Here is a 21,721-nt window from a genome sequence, read left to right on the forward strand (position 1 = left end):
CCATGAAACTTGCAGTTCTGTTGCATTAGAGCAACTAATTGAGGTTTTAGCTCAAAATTATTTGCTCCAATGGCCGGAATGGAGATGCTTCTTCCATCAAATTTGGAAGTTGGTTTAGTGAAATCACCAAGCATCGTTTTGCATTATTGTTGTTGGGTTCGGCTGCCATCTCCTTTTCTTGTTCGAAATTTTCAGAAAGGTTGTCTCTGGATTGTTGTAATTTAGCTTCTCTTAATTTTCTCTTCAGAGTCCTTTCAGGTTCAGGATCAGCTTCAACAAGAATGATTTTTTCCTTGTTCCTGCTCATATAGGGAAGAAGAGAACAAGAAAAGAAAGAGGAATCCTCTATGTCACAGTATAGAGATTCCTTTATGTTAGTAGAGAAAGAAAGGGAATAGGCGTGAAGAATAATGAATTGGTAGGGGTAGTGATTTGAGGTGAAGAGAAGTGTTAGTAAATAAATAAATAAATAGAAGAAGGGGAGAGGGAAGAAATTTCGAAAATAAATTTGAAAAGAAGTTAAATGATTTTCGAAAATAAAAGATAAGATAGAATTAAAATTAAAACAATTAATTAATTAAAAAAAATTTTGAAAAAGGGATGAGATATTTTCGAAAATTAGAGAGGGAAGAGTAGTTAGGTGGTTTTGAAAAAGATAAAAAACAAACAAAAAGTCAAATAGTTAGTTGAAAAAGATATTAAAATCAAATTTGAAAAGATAAGAAGATAAGAAACTAGATAAGATATTTTGAAACTAAATTTTTGAAAAAGATAAAATTTTGAAAAAGATATGATATAAAAGATAAGATAAGATAGATTTAATTTTTAAAATTAAAAGTAATTACTTAACTAACAAGAAATTAAAAGATAAGATTCTAGAATTTAAAGATTGAACCTTTCTTAACAAGAAAGTAACAAACTTCAAATTTTCGAATCAATCATATTAATTGTTAGCATAATTTTCGAAAATTTGAAATAAAGTTAAGAAAAAGATTTTTGAAAAATAATTTTCAAAATTTTCAAAATAATAGAAAAAATGAAAAAGATATGATTTTTGAAAAGATAAGATTTTGAAAAGATAAGATTTTTAAAATTGAAAATTTGACTTGACTTACAAGAGATAACTAATTTTAAAATTTTTTGACTAAGTCAACTCAAATTTTCGAAAATTTGGAGAGAAATAAGAAAAAGATATTTTTTATTTTTGTATTTTTGATGAGGAGAGAGAAAAACACAAAAATGACTCACAACATGAAAATTATGAATCAAAACTCATAATGCATGCAAGAATACTATGAATGTCAAGATGAACACCAAGAACACTTTGAAGATCATGATGAACATTAAGAACATATTTTTGAAAAATTTTTTATGCAAAGAAAGCATGCAAGACACCAAACTTAGAAATCTTTAATGCTTAGAAAATATGAATGCAAAGATGCACATGAAAAACAACAAAAGACAACAAGAAATCATCAAGATCAAACAAGAAGACTTACCAAGAACAACTTGAAGATCATGAAGAACACCATGAATGCATGAATTTTTCGAAAAAATGCAAGAACAATATGAATATGCAATTGACACCAAACTTAAAAATTGACTCAAGACTCAAACAAGAAACACAAAATATTTTGTTTTTATGATTTTATTATTTTTTTGGTATTTTCTTTATTTATTTACGACAAAAAGGAAAAAAATTTTTGAAAAATTTTTGAAAACAAAACAAAAAGAAAATTACCTAATCTTAGCAACAAGATGAACCGTTAGTTGTCCATACTCGAACAATCCCCGGCAACGGCGCCAAAAACTTCGTGGACGAAATTGTGATCATCAATAATGGCTCCAAAGACTTGGTGCTTCTCAAACGTGAATCACACTTTATCACAACTCCGCACAACTAACCAGCAAGTGTACTGGGTCGTCCAAGTAATACCTTACGTGAGTAAGGGTCGATCCCACAGAGATAGTTGGTATGAAGCAAGCTATGGTCATTTTGTAAATCTCAGTCAGGCGGATAACAATTGATTATGGGAAATATAAAGAGATACTTGCTTAAATAATAAAGGATAGAAATACTTATGTAAATTATTGGTGGGAATTTCAGATAAGCGTATGGAGATGTTTGTCCCTTGTTGAATCTCTGCTTTCCTACTGCTTTTATCCAATTTTATCATTCCCTTCTATGGCAAGCTGTATGTAGGGCATCACCATTGTCAATGGCTACATCCCATCCTCTCAGTGACAATGGTCCAAATGCTCTGTCACAGCACGGCTAATCATCTGTCAGTTCTCAATCAGGTTGGAGTAGAATCCAGTGATTATTTTGCGTCTGTCACTAATGCCCAGCCTTCAGGAGTTTGAAGCTCGTCACAGTCATTCAATCTCGGAATCCTACTCAGAATACCACAGATAAGGTTAGACTTTTCGGATTCCCATGAATGCCGCCATCAATTCTAGCTTATACCACGAAGATTCTGATTAAGGAATCCAAGAGATATGCGCCCGGTCTCAGGTAGAACGGAAGTGTTTGTCAGTCACGCGCGTTCATAGGTGAGAATGATGATGAGTGTCACGGATCATCACATTCATCAAGTTGAAGTGCAACAAATATCTTAGAACAGGAATAAATCGAATTGGATAGAAGATAGTAGTAATTGCATTGAAACTTGAGGTACAGCAGAGCTCCACACCCTTAATCTATGGTGTGTAGAAACTCCACCGTTGAAAATACATAAGTGAAAGGTCCAGGCATGGCCGAATGGCCAGTCTCCATGATCTGAGAAATAAATGTCCCATGACTGAATAATAGAATCCCCAGATTGAATAATATAATAGTAAACTATCCTATTTATACTAAACTAGCTACTAGGGTTTACAAGAGTAAGTAATTGATGCATAAATCCGCTTCCAGGGCCCACTTGGTGTATGTTTGGGCTGAGCTTGATCTATCCACGAGCTGAGGCTTTTTTGGAGTTGAACACCAAGTTGTAACGTGTTTTGGGCGTTCAACTCCGATTCGTGACGTGTTTCTGGCGTTTGACTCCAGACAGCAACATAGAATTAGCGTTGAGCGTCAGTTTACGTCATCTAATCACGAATAAAGTATGGACTATTATATATTTCTGGAAAGCTCTGGATGTCTACTTTCCAAAGACGTTGAGAGCGCGCCATTTGGAGTTCTGTAGCTCTAGAAAATCTATTTCGAGTGCAAGGAGGTCAGATTCCAACAGCATCAGTAGTCCTTTGTCAGCCTCCTTATCAGAGTTTTGCTCAGGTCCCTCAATTTTAGCCAAAAATTACCTGAAATCATAGAAAAACACACAAACTCATAGTAAAGTCCAGAAATGTGAATTTAGCATAAAAACTAATGAAAACATCCCTAAAAGTAACTAGATCATACTAAAAACTACTTAAAAACAGTGCCAAAAAGCGTATAAATTATCCGCTCATTACCTTCCCTTACTAATTTCTCTATGACGTTTTTCAAGTCAAAGAATTCGTTGGTGGAATGTCCTCGGACTCGATGATACTCACAGTATTTGTTCCGATTTCCTCCTCCCCTTTTTCCTTTGAGTGGCCGAGTTGGGGGTATTTTTTTCGTATGGTAGACTTCTTTGTAAACATCTACCAAGGATATCCTAAGAGGGGTGTAGTTATGATATTTTTTTATTTTCTCCCCAGAGCGATCTTCCTTTTTCTGTTGGTAGACTTTGTATGTCCATGCATGTTTTGTTGAATCTTTCTATGTAGTTACGAATACTCTCCCGATCTCCTTGCTTGATTCCTAGTAGGCTGGGTGCGTGTTTGGCTTTGTCCTTTTGTATGAAAATCTGGACAAGAACTTATTGGCCAGGTCGTCGAAACTCGGGATGGATTTTGGAGGTAGGTTGTCGAACCATCTAATGGCTGTCTTGGTAAGAGTTGTTGGAAAGGCTTTGCAGCGAACCGCATCTAAGGCGTCAGTGAGGTACATCCTACTTCTGAAGTTACTGAGATGGTGGTTGGCGTCCGAGGTGCCGTCATATAGAGTCATATCCAGAAGTTTGAAATCTTTTGGGATTTTGGTCTTCATAATTTCCCTGGTGAATGGATCTTGATCTTTGTGAGAGCTATCCTCTGGGTGGATCGAGTAACTTTAGTTTTGAGATCAGGTTCGAGTTTCATAAGCTTATCTTCTAATTCTCGGCGCCGCCTTATCTCCCGATGGAGATCCTCTTCTTTTTTGCGTTGATGTTGGGCTTCTTTCTCAAGTTGCTTTAATCGATCTTGAAGTGCTTCTATCACCCCTGGATTTGATGAATTTTTGTTTCCATTGGATTCCGGAGCATCTTTAAGTATAGCATCCATGTTCTTGTGCGGCGTTCTATCTTCCAAACCTGAGTCATGGTCGTTGTCATGGTTGTCCGCCATGGTGTTAGGATGACTTCCAGGCTCCCCGGCAATGGTGCCAATATTCCAAGGGTTACCTGAAACTGTAGGTCGATCTCGGTCGAGATCTTCTGTGTTGGTCGGAGCTGACATGTCCGGCAGGTGTATAGCGGCCGGAGCTGGTGTGTCCGACTTGTAGAACTGAGAGTGCTGCTGATCCTTTATCACCGAAGGGTGGGGGGTACCTACAAAGGACTCCGATGCTTAAGTTAGCAAGGGTATTAAGCAGGTATTGAGTAGAATCAGAGTATGAGTTATACCTAGGTGCTCCAATGTATTTATAATGGTGAGATGTGGCCTCCTGTGGATAAGATAAGTTAGTTATGTTATGTTATCTTTATCTTCAAGTGAGGTCATCTTATCTTCAAGGGAACCGCCCTTCTCTTGTAGGCTTGGGCTGCCTTAGGATCTGGGGCGTGTTCCTCTATTTGGGCCCTTTGTTTGGGCTTTCTCGTGACTTGGCCGAGCTCTTTGAGAAGTGATCGGATTGTCCTGGCCTGAACAGGTCGATCGCTTTGTCTGTAGAACATCTCAAGTCGAACAACTCGACCCAGGATATGAACAGTAACTTTCTCGCTCCTAACAATGGCAACCACAACAACTATAATTTGGGAGAGGAAGAAGGAGGTCAACCTCAGCAAACTCAGGATATTTCAGTCTGCTCAAGGTGTGGGAAGGATCATGGTAATAGAGCTTGTAGATATGGGACACACACTTGTTTTTCTTGCGGAGATTATTGACATATATCGAGGAATTGCCCAAAAAGGTTTGTTCGAGATCCAGCTAGGCCACAACAACAAGGAAGTGTTTTTACCGTAACTGCTGGCAACACTAATGCATGTAGTTCTTCCACTCGAGGTGAGTTCCACACTATGATTTTGTTTGTGCTAGATAATACTAAAACTTCTTATGCGCATGTTAAATTTTGAGGACAAAATTTTCTTTTAGGAGGGTAGAATGTAACAACTCCGATTTTTGTGTACGTGAAATCTTTTTTGAAATACGGATTTCTCTGGAAGATCAGTAAGGGGAGAACTTCTGCTATATCATCAAGTATCTCAATCCTCATTGTCATTATGTCATCTTTAATATAGAACCTTTTCTGAGGCAAGCTCGATAATGTAGTCACGAAGAACCCAATTTTTGAACCGTATCGGTTAGGAGTTTTGATTCTGTTTTTCGTAAATAGTCTCAGTTTGACAAACCGGACTCGATTCATGAGAGAAGAGAGATAATAGGATAATATTATTATTATATTATTATTATATTATTATTATAAGCTTCTTGAATGATATTATAGGGTTACCTGGTCAGTTTTAGTTAAAAATAGAAAATCGGTTTAACCGGGTTCACAGTTTACTGGTGCAGCTTAACACCAGCACTCTCTGATGATTTTAGCAATGCTAAGGCCTCATCATACATGATCTATTCTCATATTAAATATTTTACTAGTTTCTTTTATGCTAGTAGCTCAGAAAAGAATTTTTAGAGATGTTTTTACGTGTGTTCAGATACACCTAGTTTTAATAGTTATACACCTGAGATATTTTATTATTATTTTAATCCACCTTCAAGCCAACCAATCAAAACTCACCCTACACCCCCAAGACACTCCAAGTCTGTCTCATTTCTTCATTTTGGCCGAAAATAACGAGAGAAAAGAGAGAAACTTTCATGAACACTTAATCTTCAAAGCTTGATTTCTTCTGAACTAAAACTCAAATCAAAATTCTGATTTTACCAAAATGATCCTCTCTTCTTCCTCTACATAACCATATAACATATCAAGGCTGGAAATAAGGTGATGGCTGTCTCCCTCCCTCTTTAATTCGGTTTTCATGGAAAATCTTGCAAAACATGTGTTTTCTTGATGTTTTTCCTTAGGAATCATGCTTAACTTGACTTGAGGGCTAATAAACGTGAATTTACAGCAAGTCTAAGGTTAGAAATCACTTCCAAACATGATGAGTCAGATTTGGTTAGTTGAGGGTTTTTGGATTTAAAGTTATTCTTGATGTGATTTAGGAGGAAAAAGTGCTTAAGGACCACCTGAAAGTCTAACCGAATCGGGAGTAGCAAAACCAGGTAGGGTTTGACGAAATTAATCGTGATTGATTATTTTTGATTTGTGTGATTATGATATGGTTTGGCTGTGCTTGAAATTGATTGTTTATATGAGTGATTCTTGATGAAGTTTTGGTGAAAATTTGATGAAATTTGATGATATTCAAGCTATGAATGCATGTTCTTGTGGCTGCTGGAATTTCGAACCCTAACCTTTAAATTGGAGTTCAATTTTAGTTAAAATAATGTGAAAAATATGAGGTTTTAGTGGCTGGGAATTTATTATGAATTATGGTAAAAATCAGTTGCTGAAAAGACTGAAAAACGGGTAAAAATAGAGAAAGAATCTAAAGAACTTACGAAGAACACGAAGAACACTTTGAGTGTGATGAAGAACATTGAAGAACACCTTTTAGATCTTAAAAAGGGCAAGGTTGTAATTATTTTGGTGTTTGAGGGGTTATTTAGTAATTTCTAAAAGTTAGGGTGGTTAAAGTAGAAATATTAAAAGTTACAGGTGGTAAAAAGTAAATTTTAAAGGTTAAAAGTTAAAGTAGGGTAATTTTTGAAAATTTAATGATAAAATAATAAATAATAATAAAATATTAAATAATAATATTTAATTAAAATTAATATTTTAATAAAAATAATAAAATAATGTGGAAAAGGCAGTTTTCTGTAAAAGTTTTAGAAAGCCAACTTTAAGCGTAGAATCTCATAATTACTTTCATAAAATACTTAGGGAGTAGTAATAACATATTATTGAGGCAAAGATAAAAGAAAGATAAAAAGTTAAAGAAAAGATAAAAACCAAAGAAAAGTCTGTAAAGTTTTAATGACAGAAAAATAGACAGAGATTAGTGAACGAACTAGGGAAACATAGTTAGTTCTTGAGTTTCGACTAGGGTTAGGTATAATATGAAAAGTTAAACTATTTCAGTATAGACTTAATGAACCTATACTTGGAATAAACTAACTATTCATACCGAAATTTACATAAGCTTTAAATACATATGTTAAGCAGAGAAATTAGAGCAGAGTAAAGAAACATAGAGAACAAAGTAACTAGAGAAGAATAAAGGGATACAGAGAAAAGAGTAATCAGAGCAAAGTAAAAAGACAAAGAGAAAAGAGTAATGTGATAAAGATAAATGGTTTGAGTTAAGATGTTGTAAAAGTAAAAGCTGTAGAGTTTGTATAGCATGATTGAACAGAGAAAGAAAGAGGTAATGCATAAGAATGTGAAAGTGATGATGAATAATGAGAATGTTAATGAATGATGATAATGAGAATGATTATGTAAGAATCAACTGCAGAGAGACAGTCAGATAGATGGTGGTACGACCACTGAGAACGCTTTCTTGGGATACCTTGCTATAATGCTTTGCTGTAAGACAAAGGTTGCTTACAGAGGTATCGACATTAGTGTGCTCCTATAAGACAAAGGTTGCTTGCAGTGAGTGTGTTGTTGCTCCTGTAAGACAGAGGTTGCTTACAGTGAGTGTGTTGTGCTCCTGTAAGACATAGGTTGCTTACAGTGACTGTGTTGGGCATATATCGGCTAATAAGTGCCGCTTTGCAAGACAAAGGTTGCTTGTAGTGGTTACCCTGCAAGACAAAGGTTGCTTGCAGTGGATATTGCCAAAAGGAAAGCCTTATCCAGACAGAGGTTGCTGGGTAACGTTGGGAGTGGGTATGTAACCGACAGATGAGCTCATTACCTGCACTAGGGCAAGACATGCATCATATTTGGTTGCGCAATTCCTCTGTTGTGATTGTTGTTTGAATGTATGCCTTCTTTGTTTTCATTTTATTCTCTGTGTCTCTGTTTTGTTTTCTTATATTCTTTTGTTTGTGTTTTGCTTTTTGTTTTCTCTATTTTCTCTATTTATCTATTTCTTCTGTCTACTGCTTCTCGGTATTCTGCTATTTATTTGCTAAATAACATGGAATTAATGAATGTAACTAATAACCCCGACCCTACTAAGAACTCCCCAATTCTTAACCCTTCTCTCTCTCTTCCCCCTTCATATGGAAGCATTAGTACCCTTCCGTAGTTTGCTGATGACTGTTCTGCAAAGAGGATTCCGCTCTAGTTAGTCTTCTGAGTCTAGAGTAAACTCCGTTACCTGTTTAGATGTATATACTGTGAGGCCAGCCAATGTCTGCACCCTGCTTATCTACAAACTTTAACCTAAGTCCTCCGTACGATGTTGCTGTTATGTGGCCACTCGATGAAGTACTTGAGAGACGCTCTTTGATGACATATGATCGTGCAGAGGAGTAGTAGACAACCTTCCACCTTTTGATGACGTTCCACCTGACTTGAGTTTTGAAGACCTAGAACGTACTTTCCCTCGCTTTAGTAGTTTAAAGGGACTAGGTGAGTATAGAGTCTAGGCTAGCCTGGGTGCCAGCTTAGGGACTTCTTACACAGGTCAGGACCTGGGATGTTGTATGTATATATATGCATATAGTTATTTTCTAGCTATGTCTAAGGGTGTTCTAACTAAAAGTCTATACTCTAATAAAGGCTGGATCACCAAATATTATCAACTGCTTGTGATGTATTTATGTGTGGTTGTTTATAACTGTTTTATATATTATCAGTTGTGAATTGATTATGAATGATACTATTTGTTAATCCAAACATTTAAAAAAAAGTACCTCGTAAAATAACTACGCTTTTAACAACGAATCAGGCTCATATAATAAATAATAGATAATAATTAGGTAGACAAGTTGGTAGCGCTCAATTTCAAGTATGATCCTGACGTACCAGAAATTGGGTCATTACAAGGTGTGTCTGGAGGAGGTGGCCCAGGATCTCTACCCTCAAACTTCGCCACTATCCACTAGAAGTGGCGAGCATTGCGGCGCTCAATGCGGTGCAGAGTCTCCAAGATCTCTCGACCCAACTCATAGGGTGTCTAGAGTCGGGGTGTAGGCACATAAGGTTCTGGAGGTGCTGATGGCTCTGCTGATGATGATGATGGCTCAGAGGTCTTCCTCTTCTTCTGTGGCAGTCCGTTGTAGTCACCGTATGGAAAAAATGGCTGCTTGCTGATCAGGACATACATCTGGTCTGTTTGCTATCTCTCTACTCTAGACAGAGTGGCCAATCTGGTGATCAACGATGGGAAGGGAATGTTGCACTTCTGCTGTTGTGTCACCTTCCACATCGAATCTCTGATGAGGGGAAGAACAGAGATCACTTCCCCTCTAAAATGGCCCAGAGGAGAACTGCCACATGAGCCCTGATGTGCGTGGCATGCATGCTCAGAAGGATGTAGTCGACGATGATCTGTTGCCAGATCCTCGCCTTTGGGTTGAGATCAGTGCATTTAATGCTCTGCGGGATTGTGTTTTCTCCCCTACTGTACTCCCATCTGGCCTCAGGTGTGCCAATCTTCCTCAGGACAACATCCAGTGAAAGCAATAACAAATCTTTCACTATCTGAGTGTAGGCGTCACGAGCCGGAGGAATATGCGGAATACCTAAGAGGGCCTCTAAAGCAGTATCAGAGGTGTCCAGAGTGACACCTCTGAGAAATACAGTCGGGGCATCCCTCTTTAGGAGATTTACGTAAAATTCTTTGACTTGGTGTTCATTAACTTCCAACGAATCGAATTTTACGAACTCCCAATGATAAAAATTTAATCTGTCCAAAACTTGGTCCGCATATTTCTCAGGCAAGTTTAGCTTTCGCTTATAGTGAAAGGCTTTTTTTTCTATTTTCTTATATTGTTCCTGGGCTTCAGCATTAATGAATATTTATGGTTGGGTGCTCAGAGGTACAGGAGGAGGATGAGCCAAAGGATTGGCTTTTTCCTGAAAAAGACAAAAATAGAATACAACTCAGGGGAATAGATAAAAGTCACAGAATGAAGAAGGATATAATCAAACAGTTCAAGTAAGAGCCAATCAGGCAAACAAATACTCAATCAAGGGAAAACATGTATAGAGCAGTGAAATGTTCAAAAGAAATTTGCCTTCCCAAGATCAAGCAACCTAAGTGGCAAATGAATGGATGAACAGCAAGTAAAGCATACATATGACTTAGGTGTGCGATGCAAGTGAATTGAATTGAAAGAAATTAATTGTAGCAATTGTGCCTTGGAAATTGAAAAGCGTTTGCAAAAATTAGCACAATAAGCAAAAATCAAGGTCATAGTAAAAGCATGATATATTCATGTTGAGAAGTAAAAAATGATCACATGTGCATAGCTTCTTGTCCAAAGTAGTACTTGCTTGAAAAACAAAGTGCATTGCTCAAAAACATAAAAGAACAAGTTGCTATGTATATTGTCATTGATGTTAAGGATACATGAATAAGCAATTGATCAATTCATAACACAAACATTATATGTACTGCTGGAAAAAGGTACCGAACACATTCCAAAATTTCAAGTTTAATTCTAGTTTGGCATTGGAGCAAAAAGCAGTGAGCAGTCAGTACATCATGCAGTAAATCAGCAGGCTATGCACTTAAAAGTACCAAATAGCATGATCAAAACTTTAAATTTCAATCCAATTTGGTTTCAAGAACAAAATCAGCGATGAAGTGCATAGTTGGCAAACTAATCAGTAAATGATGATATGCACAGCAAAATTGGTGTCAAACAAGATAATTGCACAGAAAAATGAAGTTCAGTTTGATATTTCATCATGAACACAAAGTGCATAATTAATAAATTCCAGGCAGCATCCATAGTTAGCAGAAAATTGCACAAGTATGAAGTAGTAATGCAAAAATGGAAGAAAATGCAAAATCGATATTGATCAGACACAGAAGTTGGTTCAAAAATCCATTCAAGCATTATGACCAGTATAAAATGTGCAATATTTATAGGTAACAATCAGAGTTCAACAATGCTAGCATCCATAGCCATCAGACACAGCAACATCATTCAGTCCCAGCAACATTCAACAATAAACAACCAGTCACATATTCAATCCAGAAACACAGGTCGTCTAACCCAAAACCACCTAATAACTAAAGCCAAATTAAAAAGAAAATTTAAAAAGAAGTAGTGAAAGAAAAATTAACCAAGGCAGGAAGAAGAATAAGCTTGAAACTTGGAATGTAGAAGAAAGGGAAGGAAGCAGATGGAAGGGGAGGCGGTGAACAGTCGTGGCGGCTCAGAAACTCGCCGCCGCTGATGGCTTCGCCAGAGTTTGGAAGGGCACGGCCTAGGGCTACTGGTGGGTAATTAGACTGGGAAGGAAGGAAGGGGGAAATGTGACAAAGAGAGAAGAGGGAAAAAGAAGAGGGGGAGAGAGAGAGAAGGTGCGACGGCGACAGTGTGGTAGCCGACGGTGGTTGGTCATGGGGTGGAGATGGTGGTGGTGTAAAGAGGAGGTGTTGAGTGGCAGGGGGTTCAGAGAAAAGAGAAGACGATGGGAAGGGTGTGTTATGGAACTGAAGTGCGACAATCCCCCCTTTTTGAATTAACGTTCGAAAAGGGACCTGCGCAGACGCACAGAGTCGTGTGCGGACGCACACAGGAAGAAAAGTGGGGTTATGCGCGTGCACAAGGTCATGCGGATGCTGTGAGCAGAAGGGGTATTCAAGGTTGTGCGTGCGCTCAGTGCTATGCGCACTGATGAGCGGATATTTTATACGCTTTTTGGGGGTAATTTCATGAAGAATTTTGTATGTTTTAGTTAGTTTTTAGTATAATTTTATTAGTTTTTAAGCAAATTTCATATTTCTAGACTTTACTATGAGTTTGTGTGTTTTTCTGTAATTTCAGGTATTCTCTGGCTGAAATTGAGGGAGCTGAGCAAAAATCTCATTCAGGCTGAAAAAGGATTGCTGATGCTGTTAGATTCTGACCTCCCTGCACTCGGAATGGAGTTTTTGGAGCTACAAGAGTCTAATTAGCGCGCTCTCAATTGGGTTGGAAAGTAGATATCCAGGGCTTTCCAGCAATATATAATAGTTCATACTTTGCGTGAAGATAGATGACGTAAACTGGCGTTCAACGCCAGTTCCATGTTGGAGTTTGGCGTTCAGCGCCAGAAACAGGTTGCAAGTTGGAGTTCAACTCCAGAAATAGCCCAGGCACGTGAAAATCTTAAATCTCAGCTCCAGTACACACCAAGTGGGCCCCAGAAGTGGATTTCTGCATTATCCATCTTAGTTTACTCATTTTCTGTAAACCTAGGTTACTAGTTTAGTATTTAAACAACTTTTAGAGACTTATTTTGTACCTCATGACATTTTTAGATCTAACATTTATACTCCTTGACGGCATGAGTCTCTAAACTCCATTGTTGGGGGTGAGGAGCTCTGCAGCGTCTCGATGAATTAATGCAATTATCTCTGTTTTCCATTCAAACACGCTTGTTCCTATCTAAGATGTTCATTAACGCTTCACTATGAAGAAAGGGATGATCCGTGACACTCATCACCTTCCTCAATCCATGAACGTGTGCCTAACAACCACCTCTGTTCTATATTAGATTGAATGAGTATCTCTTAGATTTCGTAGTCAGAATCTTCGTGGTATAAACTAGAATTGATGGTGGCATTCATGAGAATCCGGAAAGTCTAAACCTTGTCTGTGGTATTCCGAGTAGGATTCAAGGATTGAATGGCTGTGACGAGATTCAAACTCGTGATTGTTGGGCGTAGTGACAGACGCAAAAGAATCAATGGATTCTATTCCAGCATGATCGAGAACCAACAGATGATTAGTCGTGCTGTGACAGAGCATTTGGACCATTTTCACTGAGAGAATGGGAAGTAGCCATTGACAACGGTGACACCCTACATACAGCTTTCCATTGAAGGAGCCTTGCGTGTGTGAAGAGGAGTACAAGAGAAAAGCTGAAATAAAGAGGACAAAGCATCTCCAAAACTCCAACATATTCTCCATTATTGCACAATAAGTATTTATTTTATGCCCTTTGACTTTTTACAGTTAAAATGAAAGAACTTTATTGGCATTCTGACTAAGATCAACAAGATAACTATAGCTTACTTCAAGCCAACAATCTCTGTGGGATTCGACCCTTACTCACGTAAGGTATTACTTGGACGACCCAGTGCACTTGCTGGTTAGTTGTGCGGATTGCAAAAGTGTGATTGCAATTTCGTGCACCAAGTTTTTGGTGCCGTTGTCGGGGATTATTCGAGTTTGAACAACTAAAGGTTTATTTTGTTGCTTAGATTAGGAATAATTTATTTTTGTTGCTATAGAGTCATCAAATCTGAGTCCTTTATTTCCTTTTCAAAAATTTTCAAAAATATTATTTTTCCTTATTAAATTTTTAATTTTATTGTGAGTTTAGTGTCATATTTCAAGTTTGGTGTCAATTGCATATTTTATATTTTCCTTTAAATTTTCGAATTTGTGTTCTTTGTTTTTCCTGGATCTTCAAGTTGTTCTTGTTTATTTTTCTTGTTTGATCTTTAGTTTTTCTTGTTCTGTGTCTTTTCTTGTTTTTCTTGTGTTTTTTTCAAAACATTAGTTTTTGAAAAAAAATTATTTTTAGTTATTAAAAATACTTCTTTAAAACAAGTGTTACCTTTACAGCTCAATTGGCTAGAGCGTTGGTTTATGTTCTTTGCAATTAGGTATCTCCTTTTAAAACTTTTTTCAAAAAATATTTTTTCTTTGATTGCATCTTGTGCCAAACTTTAAGTTTGGTGTTTTCTTGTTAATCTTTCTTTAATTTTCGAAAATTTTATTGTGGTTTTCTAAAAATTTTAAGTTTGGTGTTCTTTCTTTTGTTCTTGTCGTTCTTGTGATTCTTCAAGGTGTTCTTGAGTCTTCCTTGTGTTTTGATCTTAAAATTTTTAAGTTTGGTGTTCCTTGGTGTTTTCCCTCCAAAGTTTTCGAAAACAAGGAGCATTAGATCTAAAATTTTAAGTCTTGTGTCTTTTTTGTGTTTTTCTCTTTCATCATAAAAATTCAAAAATTCAAAAAAAATATCTTTTCTAACTATTTTTAAGCTATATTTTCGATTTTTTCCATAAAAATTTATATTTCAATTTCAAAAGTTTTCAAACTCTTATCCTTTTAAGATTTCAAAAAAAAATAAAAATAAAAATATATCTTTTCCTTTAATTACTCATTATTTTCAAATCCTTTTGGTTGACTTGGTCAAATTTTTTTAAAATCATATCTTTTTCAAAACTTCCTAACCACTTTTTCTCTCTCTTCAATTTTTGAAAATTATATCCAAAATTTTTCAAATCTTTTCAAATAATTAATTATTTTCGTTTTCAATTTTTTTATTTATTTTGGTTTTTAATTTTCGAATTTTTATTTTATTTTTCATTTATTTTATTTTATCTTCCTTTTAATTTTCGATATTCAAAAAAAAAATTTAAATCCACATTACCTCCTTTACTGTAACATGGACCTAAGTGGAAATGAACAGTCCAGAAGGACTCTAGGGTCATATGCTAACCCCACTACTGCTTCATATGGGAGTAGTATCTGTATACCCTCCATCGGAGTTAGTAGTTTTGAGTTGAATCCTCAGCTCATCATCATGGTGCAGGAAAGTTGCCAGTATTTCGGTCTTCCACAGGAAGAACCTACAGAGTTTCTGGCACAATTTTTACAAATAGCTGATATAGTACATGATAAGGAAGTAGATCAGGATGTCTACAGATTATTACTGTTTCCATTTGCTGTAAAAAACCAAGCTAAGAGGTGGTTAAATAACCAACCTAAGGCTAGCATAAGAACCTGGAAACAGCTGTCAGAAAAATTCCTGAATCACTATTTTCCTCCAAAACGGATGACGCAGCTAAGACTAAGCATCCAAGGCTTTAAACAAGGAGATAATGAATCCCTTTATGATGCCTGGGAGAGATACAAAGAGATGCTAAGAAAATGCCCCTCTGAAATGTTTTCAGAGTGGGTGCAGTTAGACATCTTCTACTATGGGCTTACAGAAAGAGCTCAGATTTCTCTAGACCACTCAGCTGGTAGATCTATACACATGAGAAAGACAATAGAAGAAGCTTAAGAGCTCATTGATACAGTTTCCAGAAATCAGCATCTATACCTAAGCAGTGAACCTTCCATCAACGAAGAGGCTAAAACAGTAACTGCTGAACTCAGTCCTATAGAACAAGTTACTGAATTCAACCAACAATTAAACTTTCTAACAAAACAGCTAGCCGAATTCAAGGAGATACTACAAGACACAAGAATAGCTAATATGAATATGGAAGTACAGTTGAAGCAAACAAAACAGCAATTATAAAAACAAATAATAGAAGAGTGCCAAGCAGTTCAATTAAGAAGTGGGAAAACATTAAATACCTCACTTCAAGATAGTAGGAAGCCATGAAATGAGCAAACTAACCAAAATCCCTCTGAGGATAGTAAGAGCCCAGAGAGGAATAATTCTGGCGCTCAAACGCCAGAGAATGTGTGGAAAGCTGGCGTTGAACGCCCAAACCATGCTCAGTCCTAGCGTTCAACGCCAGAAACAAGCAAGGATTGGCGTTGAACGCCCAAAGGAAGCACAGTTCTGGCGTTCAGACGCCAGAAATAGATAAGGAGTTGGCGTCTAACGTCACTCCAGCTTCCACTCCTGGCATCAAATGCCAGTGGGAGATCAGACACATACAAGTGCTGATAACAACCCTTCTAAAAAGGCTTCTCAACCCACATCTGTAGGCAATAAACCTGCAGCAACTAAGGTTGAGGAATACAAAGCCAAAATGCCTTATCCTCAAAAACTCCGCCAAGCAGAATAGGATAAGCAATTTTCCCGCTTTGCAGACTATCTCAGGACTCTTGAAATAAAGATTCTGTTTGCAGAGGCACTTGAGCAAATACCCTCTTATGCTAAGTTTATGAAAGAGATCTTAAGTCATAAGAAGGATTGGAGGGAAACTGAGAAAGTTTACCTCACTGAAGAATGCAGTGCAGTCATGTTGAAAAGCTTACCTGAGAAGCTTAAAGATTCCGGAAGCTTTATGATACCATGCACATTAGAAGGTACTTGTACCAAGAAAGCTCTATGTGATCTTGGGGCAAGTATCAACCTAATACCTACATCTACTATCAAAAAGCTTGGGTTTACTGATAAAGTCAAACCAACCCAGATATGTCTCCAACTTGCTGATGGTTCCATTAAACACCCATCAGGCATGATTGAAGACATGATTGTCAAGGTTGGGCCATTTGCCTTTCCCACTGACTTTGTGGTGCTGGAAATGGAGCAGCACAAGAGCGCAACTCTCATTCTAGGAAGACCTTTCCTAGCAACTGGACGAACCCTCATTGATGTCCAAAAAAGGGAAGTAACCCTGAGAGTCAATGAGGACGAGTTTAAGTTGAATGTTGTCAAAGCCATGCAACATCCAGACACCCAAAATGACTGCATGAGCATTGATATCATTGACTCTCTTGTAAAAGAGGTCAATATGACTGTGAGTCTTGAATTAGAGCTAGAAGATATCTTTAAAGATGTTCAGCCTGATCTGGAGGAACTAGAGAGAATAATAGAACCTCTGAAAATTCCTAAGGAAGAGGAGAAATCTCCCAAACCCGAACTCAAACCATTACCACCATCCCTGAAATATGCATTTCTGGGAGAAGGTGATACCTTCCCTGTGATCATAAGCTCTACCTTAAAGCCACAGGAAGAGGAAGCACTAATTCAAGTGCTAAGGACACACAAGACAGTCCTTGGGTGGTCCATCAGTGATCTTAAAGGCATTAGCCTAGCCAGATGCATGCACAAAATCCTATTGGAGGGTGATGCTAAGCCAGTGGTTCAACCATAGAGGAGGCTAAATCTAGCCATGAAGGAGGTGGTGCAGAAAGAGGTCACTAAATTACTAGAGGCTGGGATTATTTATCCTATTTCTGATAGCCCCTGGGTAAGCCCTGTCCAAGTCGTCCCTAAGAAGGGTGGCATGACAGTGGTTCATAATGAAAAAAATGAACTGGTTCCTACAAGAATAGTTACAGGGTGGCGTATGTGTATTGATTATAGAAGGCTCAATACAGCTACCAGAAAGGATCATTTTTCTTTACCCTTCATAGACCAGATGCTAGAAAGACTAGCAGGTCATGAATACTACTGCTTCCTAGATGGATATTCATGTTATAATTAAATTGCAGTAGATCCCCAGGATCAAGAGAAAACAACATTCACATGTCCATCTGGAGTATTTGCATACAGAAGGATGCCATTTTGTCTGTGCAATGCACCTGCAACCTTTCAAAGGTGCATGCTCTCAATTTTCTCTGATATGGTGGAAAATTTTCTGGAAGTCTTCATGGATGACTTTTCAGTATTTGGAGACTCATTCAGCTGCTGTCTTGACCATCTAGCACTTGTTCTAAAGAGGTGCCAAGAGACTAACCTGGTTTTAAACTGGGAGAAATATCACTTTATGGTGACTGAAGGAATTGTCCTTGGGCACAAAATTTCGAACAAAGGAATAGAAGTGGATCAAGCTAAGGAAGAAGTAATTGAAAAATTACCACCACCTGCTGACAAACCCCAATTTGACGGTTTGTTTTGTATTGAATTTAGAGTATTTTTGATAACCTTTTGTCACATTTAGCCTATGAATTAGCATGGTTTTGTATCTCTCCCATATTTGTGCTTAAGTGTAAAAACATGCTTTTCAATCCTTATTTTGATTTCTCTTTGATTCCATAAGATGCCTTGATGTGTTTGCTAGTAATTACAGGATTGAAATAGGCTAGGCATGGATCAAAGGAAGCAAGGAAGGAAGCATGCAAGTGGAGAGAAGCACAAAAAGCCAAAGAGTTGATCTCGGCCAAGCACGCGCACGCGCACAAGGCGCTCGCGCGCACATTGCGGAACAGGCCAAGGACGCGCACGCGTACCATGCGCACACGCGCCGATGATGGCACATGACCTCACTAAAGCAACACGTGCCTGGCGATTTTGGAAGGTTTCAGCAACCAACTTTGGCGCCAAAATGCATATAAGAGCCAAGGATTGAAGGGGGATGGACATTGATTCACACATTCACACCCATAGACTAATTAGGGGATTATTAGATAGTTAGTTAGTTTTAGAAGTAGTTTCTAGAGAGAGAAGCTCTCACTTCTCTCTAGAATTAGGATTAGGTTTAGGTTAATCTCTTTTCTTAGATCTAGATTTAATTCATGCTTTGATTCAATCTACCTTTATCAATTCTTAATCTTCTCATCTCTCTCTTTCTAGTTATGTGCTTTTATAATTGTAATTCTTCATTTTATTTTGGATAGATTGTTGTTCTTTAATTTCATTCCAATAATGCAATTTGAGGTAATTCATGATAGTTGTGATTTCCTTGCTTGTTGTTGTTAATTCTTTGCAATAATTGTAGTTATATTCTATTCTTGTTATCAATTTACTATACTTTTCTTTCATGCCTCCCAAGTGTTTGATGAAATGCTTGGTAGGAGTTTAGTGTAGCTTTTGTTCCTCTTGGCTTTGGTTGAGTAATTAGTGACTCTTGAGTTATCTAATCCTTTTGTTGATGGATAATTAAAAGTTGCTAATTGATTTGAATACCTCTAAAGCTAATCTTTCCTTTAGGAGTTGATTAGGACTTGAGGGATCAAATTGATTCATCCACTTGACTTTCCTTCATGGTTAGAGGTTGACTAAGTGGGAGCAATGGACAATTTTTCATCACAATTGAGGAGGATAACTAGGATAGGACTTCTAGTTCTCATATCTTGCCAAGAGCTTTGTTAAGTTGTTAGTTTATTTTCCTTGCCATTTATATTTCTTGTCTAAAATCTTAAAAACCCCAAATATCACTCACAACCAATAACAAGACACTTTATTGTAATTCCTAGGGAGAACGACCCGAGGTTTAAATACTTCGGTTTATAGATTTTAGGGGTTTGTACTTGTGACAAACAAATTTTTGTATGAGGGGATTATTGTTGGTTTAGAGACTATACTTCAACGAGATTTCATTTGTGAAATTCTAAACCGTCAAAAATCCATTCGTCACCTGCCAATGTTAAGGCAATCAGAAGCTTTCTGGGGCATGCATGATTTTATAGGAGGTTTATAAAGGATTTTTCAAAAATCGCCAAACCTCTGAGTAATCTGCTAGCTGCTGACATTCCATTTATCTTTGATAAAGAGTGTCTGCAGGCATTTGAAACTTTGAAATCTAAACTGGTCACAGCACCAGTCATCTCTGCACCAGATTGGACATTACCATTTGAATTAATGTGTGATGCCAGTGACCATGCCATTGGTGCAGTTTTAGGACAAAGGCATGACAAGCTTCTGCACGTCATTTATTATGCCGGACGTGTTCTAAATGACGCACAGAAGAACTACACAACCACAGAAAAATAGTTTCTTGCAGTGGTTTACGCCATTGACAAGTTTAGATCTTATTTAGTAGGATCAAAAGTGATTGTGTACACAGACCATGCTGCTCTTAAATATCTACTCACAAACCAGGATTCAAAACCCATACTCACAAGATGGGTGTTGCTTCTGCAAGAGTTTGATATAGAAATCAGAGACAGAAAAAGGACAGAGAATCAAGTAGCAGATCACCTGTCCCGAATAGAACCAGTAGAAGGGGTGTCCCTCCCTCTTACTGAGATCTCTGAAAACTTTCACGATGAGCAACTCTTTTCCATCCAGAAAGTGCCATAGTTTGCAGACATTGCAAACTACAAGGCAGTGAGGTTCATACCCAAATAATACAATAGGCAGCAATCAAAGAAGTTGATCACGGATGCAAAGTACTACCTTTGGAATGAACCATATCTCTTCAAGAGATGTGCAGACGGAGTAATCCGTAGATGTGTGCCTAAAGAAGAAGCACAGAAGATCCTCTGGCACTGCCATGGATCACAGTATGAAGGACATTTTGGAAGTGAGCGAACAGCCACAAGAGTCCTCCAATGTGGCTTTTACTGGCCTACTCTCTATAAAGATTCTCGAGTGTTTGTACTTAATTATGACAGTTGCCAAAGATCTGGCAATCTGCCTCACAGTTATGCCATGCCTCAACAAGGGATCTTGGAGATTGAGTTATTTGATGTATGGGGTATTGACTTCATGGGGCCTTTCCCACCATCATACTCAAACACTTATATTCTAGTGGCAGTGGATTATGTATCCAAATGGGTAGAAGCTATTGTAACACCCACTAATGACACTAAGACAGTGCTAAAATTCCTCCAGAAATACATCTTCAGCAGATTTGGTACCGCTAGAGTATTAATCAGTGATGGGAGCACTCATTTTTGCAATAAACAGCTTTACTCTACTTTGGTTCGATATGGAGTTAGCCACAGGGTAGCCACTCCATATCATCCACAGACAAATGGGCAAGCTGAAGTCTCCAACAAAGAACTTAAAAGAATCCCAGAACGGACTATGATTAACTGTAGAAGGGATTGGGCAAGAAGCTTGGATGATGCTCTGTGGGCATACAGAACAGCATTCAAGACTCCTATAGGAACTTCTCCATACCAACTCGTGTATGGAAAAGTCTGTCACTTGCCAGTGGAACTGGAACATAAGGCCTATTGGGCAACCAGATTCCTAAACCTTGATGCCAAGTTAGCTGGAGAAAAATGACTGCTCCAGTTAAATGAGCTAGAGGAATTCAGACTCAATGCTTTCGAAATTGCAAAAATTTACAAAGAGAAAGTAAAAAGATGGCATGATAAGAAATTATCATCCAGAGTCTTTGAGCCAGGGCAGAAAGTTCTACTATTTAATTCTAGGCTCAGATTATTCCCCAGAAAATTGAAATCCCGGTGGAGAGGTCCATATGTGATTACAAGTGTGTCACCATATGGATACGTGGAGCTTCAGGATAATGATTCTAACAAAAAGTTCATTGTTAATGGACAGAGAGTTAAACATTATCTTGAAAGCAATTTTGAGCAAGAATGCTCAAAACTGAGACTTGATTAAAGCTCAGTAATAGTCCAGCTAAAGACAATAAAGAAACGCTTGCTGGGAGGCAACCCAGCCATTTACAAGGCTTATTTGTTAATTAATTGATTTTTACAGGTATATTTCAATTATCTTCAAGGTAAAATAGTAATTGCTTAAGTTCACAGATTTACAGAAGGATCCAGAGGATAAAACAGTAAAAAGGAAGCTCACTGGTGCGAAAAGCCAGTAAAAGCTGTTTTGGGCGTTGAACGCCCAAAAGAAGCACCTACTGGGCGTTCAATGCCAGTAAGGATAGCCATCTGGGCGTTAAACGGCAGAAAAGAGCATCTT

Source organism: Arachis hypogaea, chromosome 4 (genome assembly GCF_003086295.3).
Source record: "Arachis hypogaea cultivar Tifrunner chromosome 4, arahy.Tifrunner.gnm2.J5K5, whole genome shotgun sequence".
Classification (NCBI taxonomy): Eukaryota; Viridiplantae; Streptophyta; class Magnoliopsida; order Fabales; family Fabaceae; genus Arachis; species Arachis hypogaea.